Here is a 16,036-nt window from a genome sequence, read left to right as displayed (position 1 = left end):
CTGATTCAGAGCTGAATTTGGGAAACGTTTCTCGCACTATTCCCATTGACATTTCAGTGAAGCCCGGAATTGTTGAACACATTCATATAGGTGCCTCGTGTTCAGATGACGAAATTCAAACATACAAGGCCCTATTTCAAGAATTCCGCGACGTGTTTGCCTGGTCCCATGAGGAAATTCCAGGAATTGATCCCTCCATTGTTGTTCATGAGATCAAGACTTACCCGAACGCTAAACCCGTTCGGAAACGTCTGCGTCAGATACACCTTCGGAAAGCGGCTGCAATTAAAGCAGAAGTTGAGAAGCTGTTGAAAGCAGGTTTCATTTATCCGATCCCATTAACGGATTGGGTATCGAATATTGTTCCAGTTAACAAAAAACAGGGAACAATAAGAATATGTATCGATTATAGGGATATCAATCGTGATTGTCCCAAGGACAACTATCCCACACCCTATATCGATCAAATAATTGATGATTGTGCCGGCAGTGAAATATTTTCCTTTATAGATGGTTTTTCCGGTTACAACCAAATCAATATTCTACCTGCCGATCAACCAAAAATGGCTTTCATTTGTCCATGGGGGACATTTTCTTATTGCAAATTACCTTTTGGGCTTAAGAATGCCAGAGCCACTTTCCAAAGGGCAATGTCTTATGCATTTCATGACATCAAGCACATTGTGCAACCGTATCTCGATGATTTGCCCGCTCACTCCTTACATCGAGCTGATCACCTTATCCATTTATGAGCAATTTTTATGAGGTGTAGGCATTATCGTATACGGTTGAACCCACACAAATGTGTCTTCTGCATCGAAGTGGGACGATTGCTGGGATTTGTAGTTTCAAAAGCCGACATTTGCGTCGATTCCTCGAAGGTCGAAGCTATCCTCAAATTGCCTCCTCCTTCGAGTCTCCGCCAACTCCAAAGTTTGCAAGGGAAAGCAAACTTTTTACGCCGATTCATTCCTAACTACGCCGAGATTACCAAAGGTTTTACCCGGTTGTTGAAACAAAATGCTCAATTCTCTTGGGATGAGATAGCTCAGAAATCTTTTGATGCGCTAAAGCACACGTTGACCCATGCACCGTTGCTGCATCCTCCCAACTACAACCAGGATTACTTTTTGTACCTCGCCGCCGCTCATTCCACCATTGGAATGGTCTTAGTACAGGAAGATGAATTCGAAACGGAACATGTGATATATTATCTTAGTAGGACGGTAAATCCCACTGAGCTAAAATATTCGCATGTGGAGAAATTGGCCCTGGCAGCTGTTTAGGTTGTCCAACGTTTTCGTCATTACATTCTTCTCCGTAAAACTACAGTCATTTCGGATTGCAACCTTATGATTTACATTTTGACTAAACAATTGCTAGGGGGCAAGTACTCTAAATGGATTGTTATCTTGCAAGAGTTCGACTTGGAGTTTGAAAAATCTAAATCTAAGAAATCTTTAGTTTTTGCAGAGTTGATGTGTGACTTCCCGCGTGCTGACACGGAAACTGTGGCAGAGGAACCCATTGCGGACGAATCTCTGTTTCTCATCAGCACTTTAGATCCGTGGTATGGGGATATAATTGTCTATCTCCAAACCCAATCCTTTCGGCCCAAAGCTTCAAAGTCGGAACGCCGAAAAATTCGATTCCAGTCCCAAAAGTACAAAATTATTGGAGATACTCTTTATCGTCGTGGGGCAGATTTAGTTTTTCGTCGTTGCTTAACTCATGAAGAGGCAGAAAGGGTTATGAATGACTGTCATTCTGGAGCGTGTGGCGGTCATATGTCTGGGTATGCCACAGCTCAGAAGGTGTTGCGTGCTGGCTACTTCTGGCCGTCCATGTTTAAAGATTGTATCATTGCGGTCCGAAAATGCCACAACTGTCAAGTGTTTGATCGCAAGATGCGCGCACCACCTGCTCCTCTCCACCCTATAATTGCCGTTGGTCCTTTTGCTAAATGGGGTATCGATTTTATTACATGTAACCCTCACTCGGCCGGGGGCATGCGTACATCATCCTTGCGGTTGATTATTTTACTAAGTGGGCCGAGGCGATGCCTACATTCGAGGCCGATGGCAAGACAACTGCGATTTTCGTATTCAATCATATTATTGCTAGGTTTTGTGTCCCACAAGCGATAATGACTGACCATGGGCACCATTTTCGAAACATTATGATGACAGAACTTACAAGCCAGCTTGGTTTGCGTCATGATAGTTCTACTCCTTATTATCCCCAAGCAAACGGTTTGGTTGAGTCCATCAACAAAGTTCTAGTTATCATGATCCGACGAATCATTGGTATTCATCGGTCGAATTGGCACATGTTATTTTCAGCGCTTTGGGCATACCGAACCTCAGTGAAAACATCAACAGGGTTCACTCATTTCCAACTAGTTTATGGTTTGGAAGCAGTGTTGCCCATTGAATGCGAAATCCCATCACTTCAAATGGCTGTCGAATTACTTCCAGCTACTTCCGAAGAGGAGAAGCGTCTATTATACTTAGCTAAATTAGATGAGACTCGACGTGACGCTGCATTGGCAATCGAGACTCACGCAAAAAGGATGAAAGCTCAGTATGATCGCAACGTGACCCCTCGTAGTTTTTCGGAAGGAGACCTAGTGCTATTATATGATCAAGCTAACGATAAATTAGGTGCTGGCAAATTCGTTCCTATGTGGCATGGGCCCTACATTGTCAAGCGAAAGCTAGCAAAAGGGGCCTATGAGCTGGTAGATTTTGATGGGGACTCTTTGGGTAAGCCCAGAAATGGACTTTACCTAAAGAGGTATTATGTTTAAATGATGGGTATGGAGATTTAGTTAGGTTAGTTTTTCTTTCTAGCTGGTGTGTTTGTTAGTATAGACAGTGTGCTTAGCTTAGAGAGTGTGTTTTTCGTCGTTATTCTGGCTTATCTTGGTTTTACTCTTGATATTGCAGATGTCGACGCCTCTCCAAACGTACATTGGATTTGCTGATGGTGCTTGTCGTAGTACACGGAATATCTCTTTCGCAGCTTGGGTTATCTATTCACCCTCTGACGAGTTAGTTTCTATGCATGGGGTGAGACTCGGTCAAACAACAAACAACATTGCAGAATACAATGCAGTGATTGAGTTATTATTTGAATCTATTTCATTTGGAATTCGGAGTTTGATAGTGAGGTTAGATTCTGAACTCGTTGTATTACAGCTTAATAGAGTATATGCCATTAGAAATCCAGTGTTATTAAGGTTATTTTTGAGAGTGCGCCTCTTGGAACGTGAATTTGATTACATTGAATATCAGCATATTCCAAGGTCATTAAATACATTAGCAGATGCAATTGCTTCTCGAATGTTAGACAGACATTTGCGATAATCATAAATGTAAATTTAAAAAACATTTCATCATACATGTTTAACAAGATAAGCCGGTAATAATGATATATATATAGATAGGAGTGTGTCAAAAATATACATCGTCTTCGATCATAGGTTAAAAAACACCTTATGATCGGCAAAAATGATAAGTACAAAAAACCAAAAAATGTCACGTGTGTCTACAAAAAGTGACTAGCCAATCACTGGTGGTGCTCTCTATACGAGACCACTGCTCGCGCTACCCTACACAGGAACCTCCTGAAAGGTCCTGGGACTGCGACCACATAGCGCTGAAGTCGGATAGGAATATCGTCTATAGTCGTCTCTGGTATGTCCGCCGTGAGACGCTCTAGGTCCTGTTCCAACTCGGCTAAGGTCTCTGCGGCCGCATCCTGTGGGGCCAGTGCTGGTGCAACTGGTACTCTTCTCTCAAATGGCCGGAGATTGGCCGGACGCTGTGGACCTACATCTGCATTTTGAAAATTGTCACTGTCAGTTTTGAGACGATATAAAAAACAAACAAAAAAGTAAATAATTTAAAAACTTGTGAAAAATGAAGTACCTCTGTCGTCCCATTGTTCTCCCTGTGGAAGAACCATGTCCGAATCACCATGAAAATCTACTCCGGCATAAGGAAAATCCTGGATCGCAAAGACCTGGTCCTCCAACCAGTGAAAGTATCCCGCAGGAAATCGGACAACTCCCGCTCCCTCATCAGGATGCCGGGCCATCACCGCAACCCATCGCATCAACTTTGGCTCCCGAGGAGGCCCAGCTGCAACAGTGAGATGCTATGGGATCAGCATCGGAACCCTCTCTAGGGCAAAGCTCACAACTAGAGGCCCATACCCAAAGGTCTTTAATTGTCCGTTCTTTGCCCTAGTCAGTTGGCCCTTCATATTGGCCAACACAGCGTCACACCAATTGAAAATGGTGCCTCGGTAGCAATCTATCGCCATCCGCATTTGGGACCCGGTGGCAATATGCAAAGCGGCTGCGCCGCAGAGTCTAGTAACTGTAAAGGCAATTACCATAAGTTCAGGCAGGGATATGTATTTGATTTCTATCCCTTTCTCCTGGTGCTGATTGTTGCACCACTCTAGCCGGAGGCTAGCAAGGGATTGGCCACCCAGCCTAGTCCTGGACAGAGTCAGTTGCTTGCCCCTATTAGGCAAACCAGTGAGAAAATATATGTCTGAGGGCTCTATCTCGAGCTGGTGCCCTCCGATGTAAAAGCATTGATCCTGAACGTTCCACCTTTCAACCAGCCATTCTAAGAATCGCACCTGGGCCCTCATGCCAGGTATGGCCCAGTATTTGTAGAGACCGCATGCCTTCAAAGCATCAATGGAAGTTTGATGATCTATTGCGGCCAAATCGACATCTTCGTGTTCTCTTTCACGCCAATCAAGCATGGTGGGCAATCTACACACCAGAAAACATTCATTAGAATTCATTAAATCAAAAATTAATGGTTTAGGTTTGAGATTTGGGGTTTTAAATTCACTTTGCGCGGAGTACGCACCCCGCGTTCAGAAAACAGAGCGTGGGTACGCAGCTGTTCTGAAGGTAGGCTGCGTACTCCTGCCATTTTCCCATTAACGAAAATGTCGGGGTACGCAGGTCGCCCATGGGGCACCTGCGTACCCCGAAAAGCGGATCCTAAAACCCCAAAGCCCCCAAAAAATCAAACTAGGGCTTAAAATGAAATTCTAAACAGATGAAAACAAAGAGAAGGATGTTGTGAAATACCTGAAAGAGACGGCACTCGATTCCGACGGTCGGATTCTCCGTAAAGTCCACGGGAAGTTTCTTGCCAAAAGCCCTTTTCTCTCCCTCAACATTAAAATGGTAAAAATGACATGGTAAAAGGTCTTTTTATAGGTTTTTTGGATAAATGAATGCTAAGTTTGTTTATTTTTCACCATGGAAGGATATTTCTCAATGCATTTTTGCTTATCTTAAACAGGTATGAGTAATGTGTCGTTTTTGCGCAGGACAAAAGGACTTTCAAGGAAAATTATCATTTTTCACAAACCAAAACATCAGAGTCATCTTTTAAGCCCTTTTCTGACTCCTAAAACATGAAAAGATTGCTGAGCGTTTCTTTTACACTCGTTAAAATGGAATTAAAAGACGGTCCTCTTATAGCTCTTTTCTGACCGTAAAAACAGGAAAAGATTGCCGGGTTTTTGTCGTTTCAAACTCGATACTGGAAATAAAACGACGTGTCCTTGATCACTTTTTACTTTTCAGGTCAAAGGCACTAATCATGAAAGTACTCCTTGGTCGCAAGACTAAGCGGTTCTCTCAAGTATTATTTTATACTTTTTCGGGCTTGGGAGACACAACTTTACGAAAAAGTTCAACCTGGAGTCTTCTTAAGTTTTTTCAGACTCTCTAAAAATGAAAAACGCCGAGTTTCTCCTATACTGGACTCGTTAAAATTTTACAGTAAAGGACCTGTTCGATTACAAACAGGAACGGACCACTCCTTCTTAGGGTTCGAATCAAAACTAAGTTGGACTCATCCGAAGGATGAGCTTATAATCAAGCATATGTTATCCTCCTCAAGCTTGTAAAAAATAAAGAGGTACTTGCCAGAAATGGTGGGGGAAAAGAGAGAAAAATGAGCCCATTTGTTATCCTTTGTCTCAGAAGAAGCCTTATTACCACTCTTGAACACGACACTTTTCATTCACCTAGGTTGGGAAATCCTTTGCCTCACAGTTGATCAAACCACATTGAAAGTCTTTAGCCGGGTATTAACTTTGGGTCAAATGTCACCAAGCCATCTGTTGTGTCGTTATGTGTTCAAGAGGTCTCTGCAATAAACATTCATCTGCAAAATACTCGTCATCCATTTTGACCATCCCTGAGTCAGTCCTTACAGCTACATTTCTTCAACTTGATCTATGATTTCGTGTTGTGGGCTTGCCTGCAACGGGTCGCTTTCTATCAACATCAACACATTATCTAGAAAGATGACCTAGGAATCGTCAGTACCTTGAAGTCTGCATGCATCAATGGCAGGTTTCTCGCCTTTGACGACAGTTTACATCATTGACTTTCGATCGAAGGATTCCGTGAAATGTTCGACATCAACTCATTCATTCACATCTCATGGATTGTACTGGGTACTTTGAGAACCATTGACATCACTGGTGGTCTCTCTCACGCTTGTTAACAGTTTACATCATTGACTGGTAATCAAGTGGTTTCTACCATGTTCGACATCAACTCATTTATTCGCATGGATAGAATCGTACCTGTTCGGGAAGTAGAAATGAAGACCCTGGATCTAGTTTCCACCATCCAGGCTGCGAGGAGTTTTGTATTCATTATACAGTAGACTAATTATAAATAGATGGCTGCGTCCATACTGTGTCTACAAAAGTCTATGATTATGATGTACTGCAAAATCATTCCTGTATCAGAGCAGTAGATAGTCAATTAGTTAAAGTTTTCAATCTGAGTATGGGAATGCCTACCTCAGCGATGATATGATCATATATATGTATTTTGTGTTGAATACTTGTAGGTTCCGACTGGGCTCTCCACAAGATAATCCTTGAAATGATAAAGTACTTCACCCTTCCTAGATGATATGAAACCCTAATCTACTACAGGCTTCGCACTTTAGGGGGAAATCTGTTACACTAAAATTTGTCACCATGACTATTTGCAGTTAGTATGGCTCCATCAACTGTCATACTATCCTCCTTGGCAAGCCTCATACCTCTGCTCTCCATGTCAAACTCCAAGAAAGAGAGAAAGTCATTAAAATCTATATATCTCTGGGTACGCAATTTCTCTTAGCCTTACCTGCGTGTACGCACCCCAAGTTCACAATACCTGCGTACTTGTACGCTCTGTCTATAAAGCAATGGGTGCGTACTCCTGTAAAGGTCAAAAGGCGCAAGTTTCACTCTCAAAAAGTTACTTGTGGTCATTTCTAGAGCACTCTAGAAGCTTGTTTGACGTGTATGAAGCGTCTCCAGATGGTTCATGTATCCCTACCAAAGAGGAACTTATCCCATCAAGAGGGGAGCTATCCCATCCAAAGAGGGGCTTATCCCATTGATGGTGGACCTGAATAACTTCCTCTAGAGCACTATAAATACAGGCATTGGGCCAGAGGGAGGGGAGGTTGAAAGCTGAACATTCCTAAGGGTAGATGCTGCTGGAATTAGGACTCCCTTGTAAAGCTTGAGAGGAGAGATTCCCATCCTTTCCTAGCCTTATTTGAGAGTGGGTGAGCTGATCAAAATAAAGGAAAACTCTTGCTGGACCCTAGGAGGGACTTGCACAACACCAAGGCTCAGGTTGTAATGGTTCCTTTTGTTTCCTCTTAATACAAATGAACTCATTTTTCTCAACAGATTGTTATTCATGATTTTTTTCATATACTCCTTGGTCTGTATGATGGATATCTATTGTTTTATGAGTTTATCAGGTGCTATTTAATCTTTTGGCTTGTTAGTGAATGCAGGTTTCGAAGAGAAGGAGGAGCTCATCCGGATCGACGAGGCTGGACTACTACAAAGCATTGGACTAAAGGTATGTTAAGATCCCCTGATTGCTTGTGTTCTCAATGCATGTTTAGAGAAAGGTAGTGTTTATTTGTCTTGTTTGTCACTAGAAAGCTTTTGCTTCTAGGGAGGTCGGTTGTGTCCGCACTGTCGACTCTTTCCGCATAACACTACCTGTCTACAAATCTGCCAAGATTAAGCTGTTTGGACAGATATCAATTCTCTATATTCTAAAACAAGAAATTGAAACCTAGGGAAGCCAAGATTAAGCTGTTTGGACTTCCCTTAACAGAACATTCTTCAAAAATGGTTAAGTCATCAAAATTGGAATACAGCAGTGGCATTTGGACTGGCACACTTTCATGGCCTCTTCTTTGGCCTTTTTCTGGAAATATGGAGCATTGCAGGATGCAAAGTATGACATATTTGGTATGTAAAACTGTCAATCATGAAAGATGAACACCTGTTGCAACAGGAGGCTAACAGTGGCTCCACTTGGGGATGGCTTTTCCTTGTGAAAAGCCAAGAACAGCAGGTCAGACTGCCTTGATCTTCTATTGTTGCTGTGGATTGAAAAACTTCTTTATGCTGGCTGTTTATAGTGTGAAACTTTGAAATATGAACAACTCCCTCCTCAACTGAATTACTGTAAACTGCATAGCATTGCCTGCTTTCTTCTGCGTGCTTGATGTTATGTACAATTTTGCTTGAGCATTGTGCCTTTGAAAAACAGAGGTCAAAACTGATGTGTTTCCTTTAGCTCTGGTCTAGAAACAATTGCTGATGTGAAATTTAAAGAATGCTCCTCTAATCACTCAAATTGCTTACACATAAACTAAAAAACAGAGCGCTGATATATACAAATATCAATGTACAAAGGATATATACAGAGCTGGATTGTATCCCTTTAAAAGGGATCATGGTAATGTTTCAACATTCGGCCATTCACAGGGCCTTCTTCAGCTGTACTGCCCTCTACATATTTGAGAAAATATGTGTTATTTCCCTGAACAACAGAAATAATGAATGTCCCTTTCCATAGAAAATCAAATTTTTCATGTTTTCCCTTGTCTTCTCTTCGTGAATCCCACCTTAGAACTTTGTCACCCATATAGAAATCCTCAGCCTTAGCTCTCTTATCAAACATCCTTTTGAGCTTTTCTTGCAAAATATGAGCTCTGTCATAAACTTGCTCTCTGGTTTGCTGAAGGTGAATGGTTTGGTTGATTCTTTGTTGAATGTCGTTTGGTTCAGCCTGAATCTCCTGTAACAGTCTGATAGTAGGGATGCCCAAAGATGAAGGAAACCTGGCTTCCATGCCATATACTAGCTCATAAGGGCTCATCCCAATGGATTTCTTTGTTGAAAGTCTGTCTGCCCATAGGGCATTTGTGAGCTTTCTATGCCAGTTCTTCTTGTATTATTCTAGCACTTTCTTTATGATATTAATCAGGCTCTTATTAGATGACTCAGCGAGGCCATTACCTTGGGGGTAATAGGCTGTAGAATGCCCCAAGGTGATGTGAAATTTGTGGCAAAAATTGATCTTTTTTTTGGATTTAAAAGCAGTGGCGTTATCAGTAATGATCTTTTCAGGGCAGCCAAATATAGAAAGGATGTTGCACTCAAGGAATTGGATAATGATGGTGTCATTGGCTTGTCTGCATGGGATGGCCTCAACCCACTTGGTGAAATAGTCGGTGGCTGTTAAAATCCATTTGTGTTGGCCTGAGGAAGAGGGATGGATTTCTCCAATGAAGTCAAGACCTCATTGTTGAAAAGGATTTTCAGTTGAGATAGGTCTAAGGGGCATGGGCAACAACTTTCTTTTGCCTTCAAAGATTTGGCATTTGTGACAGGACATGGCAAACTTCTTTACATCTGCAAAAAGAGAGGGCCAATAAAAACCAGCCCTTAGAATTTTATCAGCAGTGGATTTCCAATACAGATGCCCTCCACAGTCACCTACATGGAAATCTTTCATGACATTGTTAGTTTCATTCATGATTAAACAATTAAGCAGTATAGCTTCATGATTTTTCCAAAATAATGCACCATCTATGACACAAAACTTTGAAGCCTTCATTCTTAAAAATCTTTTCTCAGTTCTGGACAACCCTGGGGGAGCAAACAGGTTTAACAAAACAAAGCATATTTCAGCATACCATGGGGATTGCAAAAAGGTTTCACTGATCTGTAGAGTCGCCAGCTCCTGTTCATTGTCCAGTTGGTTAATGTATAAGGCTTGAAAGTTTGTTTCGGACATCAGTTTGGATAAACCTTGTCCCTTTATGAGCTTGGTTGGTTTTATTTATATGTCATACTCAAGGATGTTTGCAATCCATTTGCCTCTTTTGCCCTCTAATCCCTCTTGGGTTAATATGTCTTTTATAACAGCATTCGGGACATAGGCAATTACATGTGAATATAAAATGTACACTCGGAAATCCTTGATTGCTTTGACCAGGGCATAGGCCTGCTTCTCCATGATTGGGTATTTCAATGGGGCATCTCTTAAGGCTCGGCTGAAAAATGAAATTGGCTTTTCAGCTCCTTGATCATCCTTTTGCAGAAGAACAACAGCTATGGTGTGATCAGATGCAAAAGAAAATATGATAAAGTCCCTATCAAACTGTGGGCTTGTAAGGACAGGGGCTTGGGTTAAGGCAGATTTTATGCCCTCAAAGGCTTGTTTGGTTTCAAGAGACCATCTTACCTTGGCATCCTTTTTTAACATGTTGCTTAACAGTCTTATCAACTTAGCTAGATTTGGAATAAATCTCCTTAGGAAATTGATCTTTCCCAAGAATGCTTCCAACTCTTTTATGTTCCTTGGGTATGGGATTTGGAGGATGGCTTGGATTCTTTCAGGATCAATTCTAATCCCGTCCTTTGATATGATATGGCCAAGGAGCTTGCCTTCTTCAAGGTTAAAGAGGGATTTTTTGGGGTTCAAGGAAATGCCATATTTCCTGCATGTCATGAATATTTGTCTTAAATGTTTCAGGTGCTCTTGATCAGATTTAGAGAAAGGGGTTAGATCATCAAGGTAGACAACTAGGAAATCATGTATTTCTTTGGCAAATGCAATATCCATTGCCCTTTGAAAGGTAGCACCGGCGTTTTTAAGTCCGAATGGCATCTTTACATACTTAAATGTTCCCCACGGTGTGGTAAAGGCTGTCTTGTCTTGGTCATCCGGGTGAACCAGTATTTGATTGAAACCTGAAAAGCCATCTAGCAAAGAAATTCTAGATGATCCCACTACTCTCTGCAGAATATGATCCATTTTGGGCAATGGGTAGTGGTCTTTTAGGGAGACTTGGTTTAAATTTCTTAGGTCTACACATAGCCTAATCTCTCCTGTCTTTTTTCTTGTAGGAACAAGATTGGATACCCACTCAAAAAATCTGATGAGTGCTATGATACCTGCTTCAAACATTCTTTTCTCTTCCTTTTCAATCAAACGGAGAAGCATGGGATTGATTCTCCTCAGTTTCTGTTTGAAGGGCTTTTGGTTTGGTTTTAAGGGAATGGTATGTTGGATTACTGAGGTGTCATAGGATTTCAAGTCCTCATAACTCCAAGCAAATACATCTTGGAATTCTTTGAATAAATCAATATATTTTGGCTTTTGATCAGATGGCAAATTTTTGGATAATTTGATCATTTTGGGATTCTCTTCTGTCCCAATGTTGTGTTCCTCTATAGCAGCATTCAGGGGTTGCATTTTTGGTTTCTTGGGAACATCATTAGCATCAAACATGTCTTCCAACGGAGTGAGGCCAGCAGGGAGTAAGTTGTCTTTCAGATCAATGATCTCGGCCTTTGTTTCGGCTATTTCCTCCAAATGCATCAGTTTCAGTTCTTCTATATTTGTCTTATCAAAAATAGTTGGGTTCAACATTCATTTGGCCATTATAGGCGTTACAGTCTGCTGATTTTCATTGGTTTGCTATTGTTCATCTGTCATAGCATCCATGTCAATGTTAATATTTGAAAACTCATGCTCAAGGGTGAGGAAATTATTAATCTGGGCATCGTTCTCGAACACTTTCCAATATTTAACATTATTTGGGACAGCGGGTCTATGTTTTATTTCAGCAGTGAAGTGATGATTTAGTTTAAAAGGAAGTTTGCATGTACTAGCAAAAGTGGCCAGGCTGTGTGCATGAATGTTATGCTCTCTTGAAATCCCTGCAAGCTTGGATTCAGTGAATGTGTTGAGTATACTAGTGGCAGCAGTCCTATAGGCCCTCATTCTGCTATCATTGGTAACAAAATTACCTTTCATCTGTTGTATGATTAAATCAGAGTCACCTAAAATGGATACTTTTGCAACTCCTAGAGCTTTGAGCAGTTTAAGGCCTAAGAGGAGAGCCTCATACTCTGCCATGTTATTAGTGCATTTGAAGTTTAGTCTATAGGCATGGCCTTCTGCATGGTTTTTATGTGTATTGTGAACCCAGAAACCTGCCCTTGCTCCTAACTTGTTGACAGAGCCATCAAACTCTAAACACCATACGATTTCTTGCTCGTATTTAGTGTCAAGAGTTACAGTCATTCTTGCAACGGACAGATTTGAATTTTCTGTTTGGGAAGGTTCTTCTTGTAAGCTGGTTGCCTTGATAGTTTTGACAGTTATATCAGTATGGGCAACTGATTCTTCGTTGATGGGTGTGTTCATTCCTAAAGCCAATGGCTTGTCATCAATTGGAGGACTTTTTTCATCATTAAATAAAATAAAAGAATCCATATAAGAATGGATTGAGTAAATGGGAAAATTTTCAGGCTTGCTCTCACTAGTTACCACATATTTCATCAGTGTTTCTCTATACAGTCTCTTTGGTTGCCCAAAGACAGATATAGTGGCATAAGAGAGATCTAATTGGAGGGATCCTTGGAGTTTTGCCCTGCAAGATCTTGACAGTAACAAGCCATACTTTGGTGGAATGTCAGCAACCACCACATCCATGAGGATTGTCTTGTTAGGAAATTGGACTAAGGAGACACACAGGTCTTTGATGAGGCCTAAACACTTGACTTGACTTGAGTCAAATGAGAATAGCTCTTTGTAGGGTCTTGTAACATCAAGGTTCAGCTTTTTCATTACGGCTTTAGGCATAAGGTTGTGCGAGGCACCTGAGTCAAACATGGCATTGTGCAGGACTTTGTCATGTATATGTAAACTGACATAAAAGGGCAAGACAGATCCATATGTTGATTTTCCATTAACTTCTGGACCAAAAAACAGCTCAGGTTGATCATCAAGAACATTCACATCATCCTTTACCTCCGGAATTTGAAGTGACCTTTGAATTTGTTGCCTATACACATCATGTTTGGCCAGTTCGGATAAGGGGATGGATATCTTCAATTTACCTATTTCTGCCTCTAAGTCAAATGATTTTTCAGATTGGGTTTTAGTAATGTGAGAAGCAGGTTTCCCTTTTTCTATTGGAGTATCAGCAGCTTGGTCTTCTTTATCAGTGTTATGGGAAGTGTTTGATTGCGGCTTTTGCGTTTTAGGAGGGCTTTTTGGTATGCTGTCCACATTTTCTTTCGAGGAAGAAGGTGGCCGAGGCTGGTCAATAGAAGGCTGCATTTGTGTTATGTCCTCTACAGTCACTTGATGCGGGTTTGGGACAGGTATATCAGCTGGTTCTGTTATGACAACCTTGCCTTTAGTTTTGTTGGGCTGTTTGCCATCCTTTGGTTTGTTAGGTTCAGGAATGTCAATGGTCCTAGTTCTCAGCTTATATTGTTTGTGGACCTCATACACAGCAGTATCATAGCCCTGTTTAAAATCAAAAGACTCACCAGACTTAGTCTGAAATTGATTAAAGTCATGCTCATCTTGGTCTTGTTGAGTTAGGAAAATTTGTTGCTCAGGCCTCGAATCCACTAGGTTCATGTGAGTGTCCTCTAGGGGTTCACTAGATGTAGATGCTTCTACATAATTTTCATGAAAAGGTGGTCTTATATCATGGTCTGGTCTAGACCTACCAGCATTTGTGTTCTGCGTTTTCCTAAAATTTGGGTTCCTTATTGTATTGGGATGTTGTCCTTCCCATGATGATTTCCTCTCAACACTTTCTACTCTGTCTCCCAGCCTTTGCATGCCATTGATAATAGCATCGAGTTTCTGATCTAAGGTTGTGGGTTCTTCTTTGAAAATGGTTCTTCTCTCCATTCTAGCTCTATTTCTTTTGGCAATCAGGTTGGCCTCTACGCTAACAACAACATTCTGCATGTCTGCAAGGGTTTGAGGGGCTCTTTCTTTTAACTGGTAGGCCATATCTGGGTCGAATCCATCAGGGAATTTATACAAGGCAAGGTCAGGTGGAGGTCTCAGGTTCTGTGGTATTGCATTATAGACATTATTGAATCTAGCACAGTAATCTAGGACAGACTCTTGAGGGCCTCTTTTTATTGTATCGTACTCAACAAGTATGTGCAAGGGGTCTTTCTTTTTCTCCCATCTGTTGGTAAAGGATTGGTAAAGCTCATCCGGGGTGGTTATGGAATTTGCAGCAAGTGATCTGAACCAAGTTCTTACATCACCTGTTAGACTTTGAACAAAAATTTTCATTCTCACACTATCATCATCTATTTCGTAGTTCTCAAAGTAGTCTTGCATTTTCTTTGTATGCTGAAGGGCTGTGCAAGTGCCAGTTCCATCAAAATATGTGATTTTAGTTTGATAATCCTGAGGCATAGCCCCAGGGTTTGCAGGTAATTGTAGGGGTGCATATCTATTGGCCATGTTTACAGGGACGACCGGAACAACAGGGATAAGTGGAACAATTGGGACAATTGGTACAACAGTAGTGGTAACAGGAGTATGTGTAGTGAATGGAGGTGTGGAAGGAGTGCTTTGGGAGTAGATGATGAACAAGGGGAAGTAGGGGTTGAACGAAATAAGACTTTGACAGGGGTTGGAATGCTGCTTGGGCGAACTGCTTGAGGACTATTATCAGCAAAATCGTCTCTTTGTTCTTTCTTCCTAAGGATTTTTGGGATTAAGTTCGGATTTTCAAAAGCAGCTGGTGGATTTGGGTCTGGATTTGACCTAGTATAACGAGAATTCTTTTTGGGAGCCAGATTCTGAATTTGTTTTGGTATTTTCTGCGAATGTTTTTTTAGAATTGGCAAGGAACTAATTAGATTTCGGGGACAACTATCTGTAGTTTAAAACTAGCATGAAGATTGGCTGAAGCAACATTTATTTACTCCTGTAACTGCAAAGCAAGAACAGTTTCAAAGGCTTGCTGGCCGACATTCAGACTTCATCTGTAGTCTTAAGGAACAGACAACATTGATTTTTGTTCTTCCGGAGTTTTCCAACTTGATTTGTGAAAATAACTGAGGATGTCCCCAGTGGAGTCGCCATTATGTTATCACTCAGGTTGTCCTTCTGGTTGGCATCAAAAGGATACGGCCGAGGTAACCACAGACCAATCTTTGGACTGCAGGTTCTAGCCCACCTGCAATCGGAGAGGGCTCTCTCTTTTTTGATTTAGCTCTGTTGATAATGTTTTTAGGCTAGTTATTGAGTTCAAGGGGTTTTGTTTTGTTTTTGGTGGGAAGGATGATACTTTCAAGTAAAGAGGCAGGGATAGCATGAAAGTTCTAGAACCATTGGGCATGGAGTCAAAGAGTAGGACTACTGGTGCTTTTTCTTGGTCACAGAAGGAATCTGGAGCAAGCTAGCTACGTATGAAACAATCATTCAAAGTAAAAGGGATGGATTAAAGGCTAAGGAATGAGGGGCAATTTAATAATCTCTCATTCATATTAGCAGAAAGAAGAAAATGAGCCCTATCTAGGAGCAGTTAAGAATTCCTAGATAATAGTCATTTATATATGAAAATAGGTCAAACATGAGCCATAACAGAATTCATATTTATGCCTAATTCAAGAGGAAAACATTAAGAAACCACAGAAGCTGAGAATAGAGTGCAACCAAGCAAGGTCTGAGCCAATCCTTTGTTCTGTGACTTGAGCATATGTGAAATTGAAATAACAGAGATAAGGAAAACTTATTGATTCATATAGTAGCACAAGAATTCCACATTCAATTCTTCAAACCATTAGACACAGAGTAGACAGTCGTTCCTCCAGAGCTTTTCAG

Source organism: Pinus tabuliformis, chromosome 4_2 (genome assembly GCF_031772625.1).
Source record: "Pinus tabuliformis cultivar Carrire ecotype Pingquan chromosome 4_2, CPIR1, whole genome shotgun sequence".
Classification (NCBI taxonomy): Eukaryota; Viridiplantae; Streptophyta; class Pinopsida; order Pinales; family Pinaceae; genus Pinus; species Pinus tabuliformis.
The sequence above is the reverse complement of the archived record's forward strand: the minus strand, read 5'-3'. Positions refer to the sequence as shown.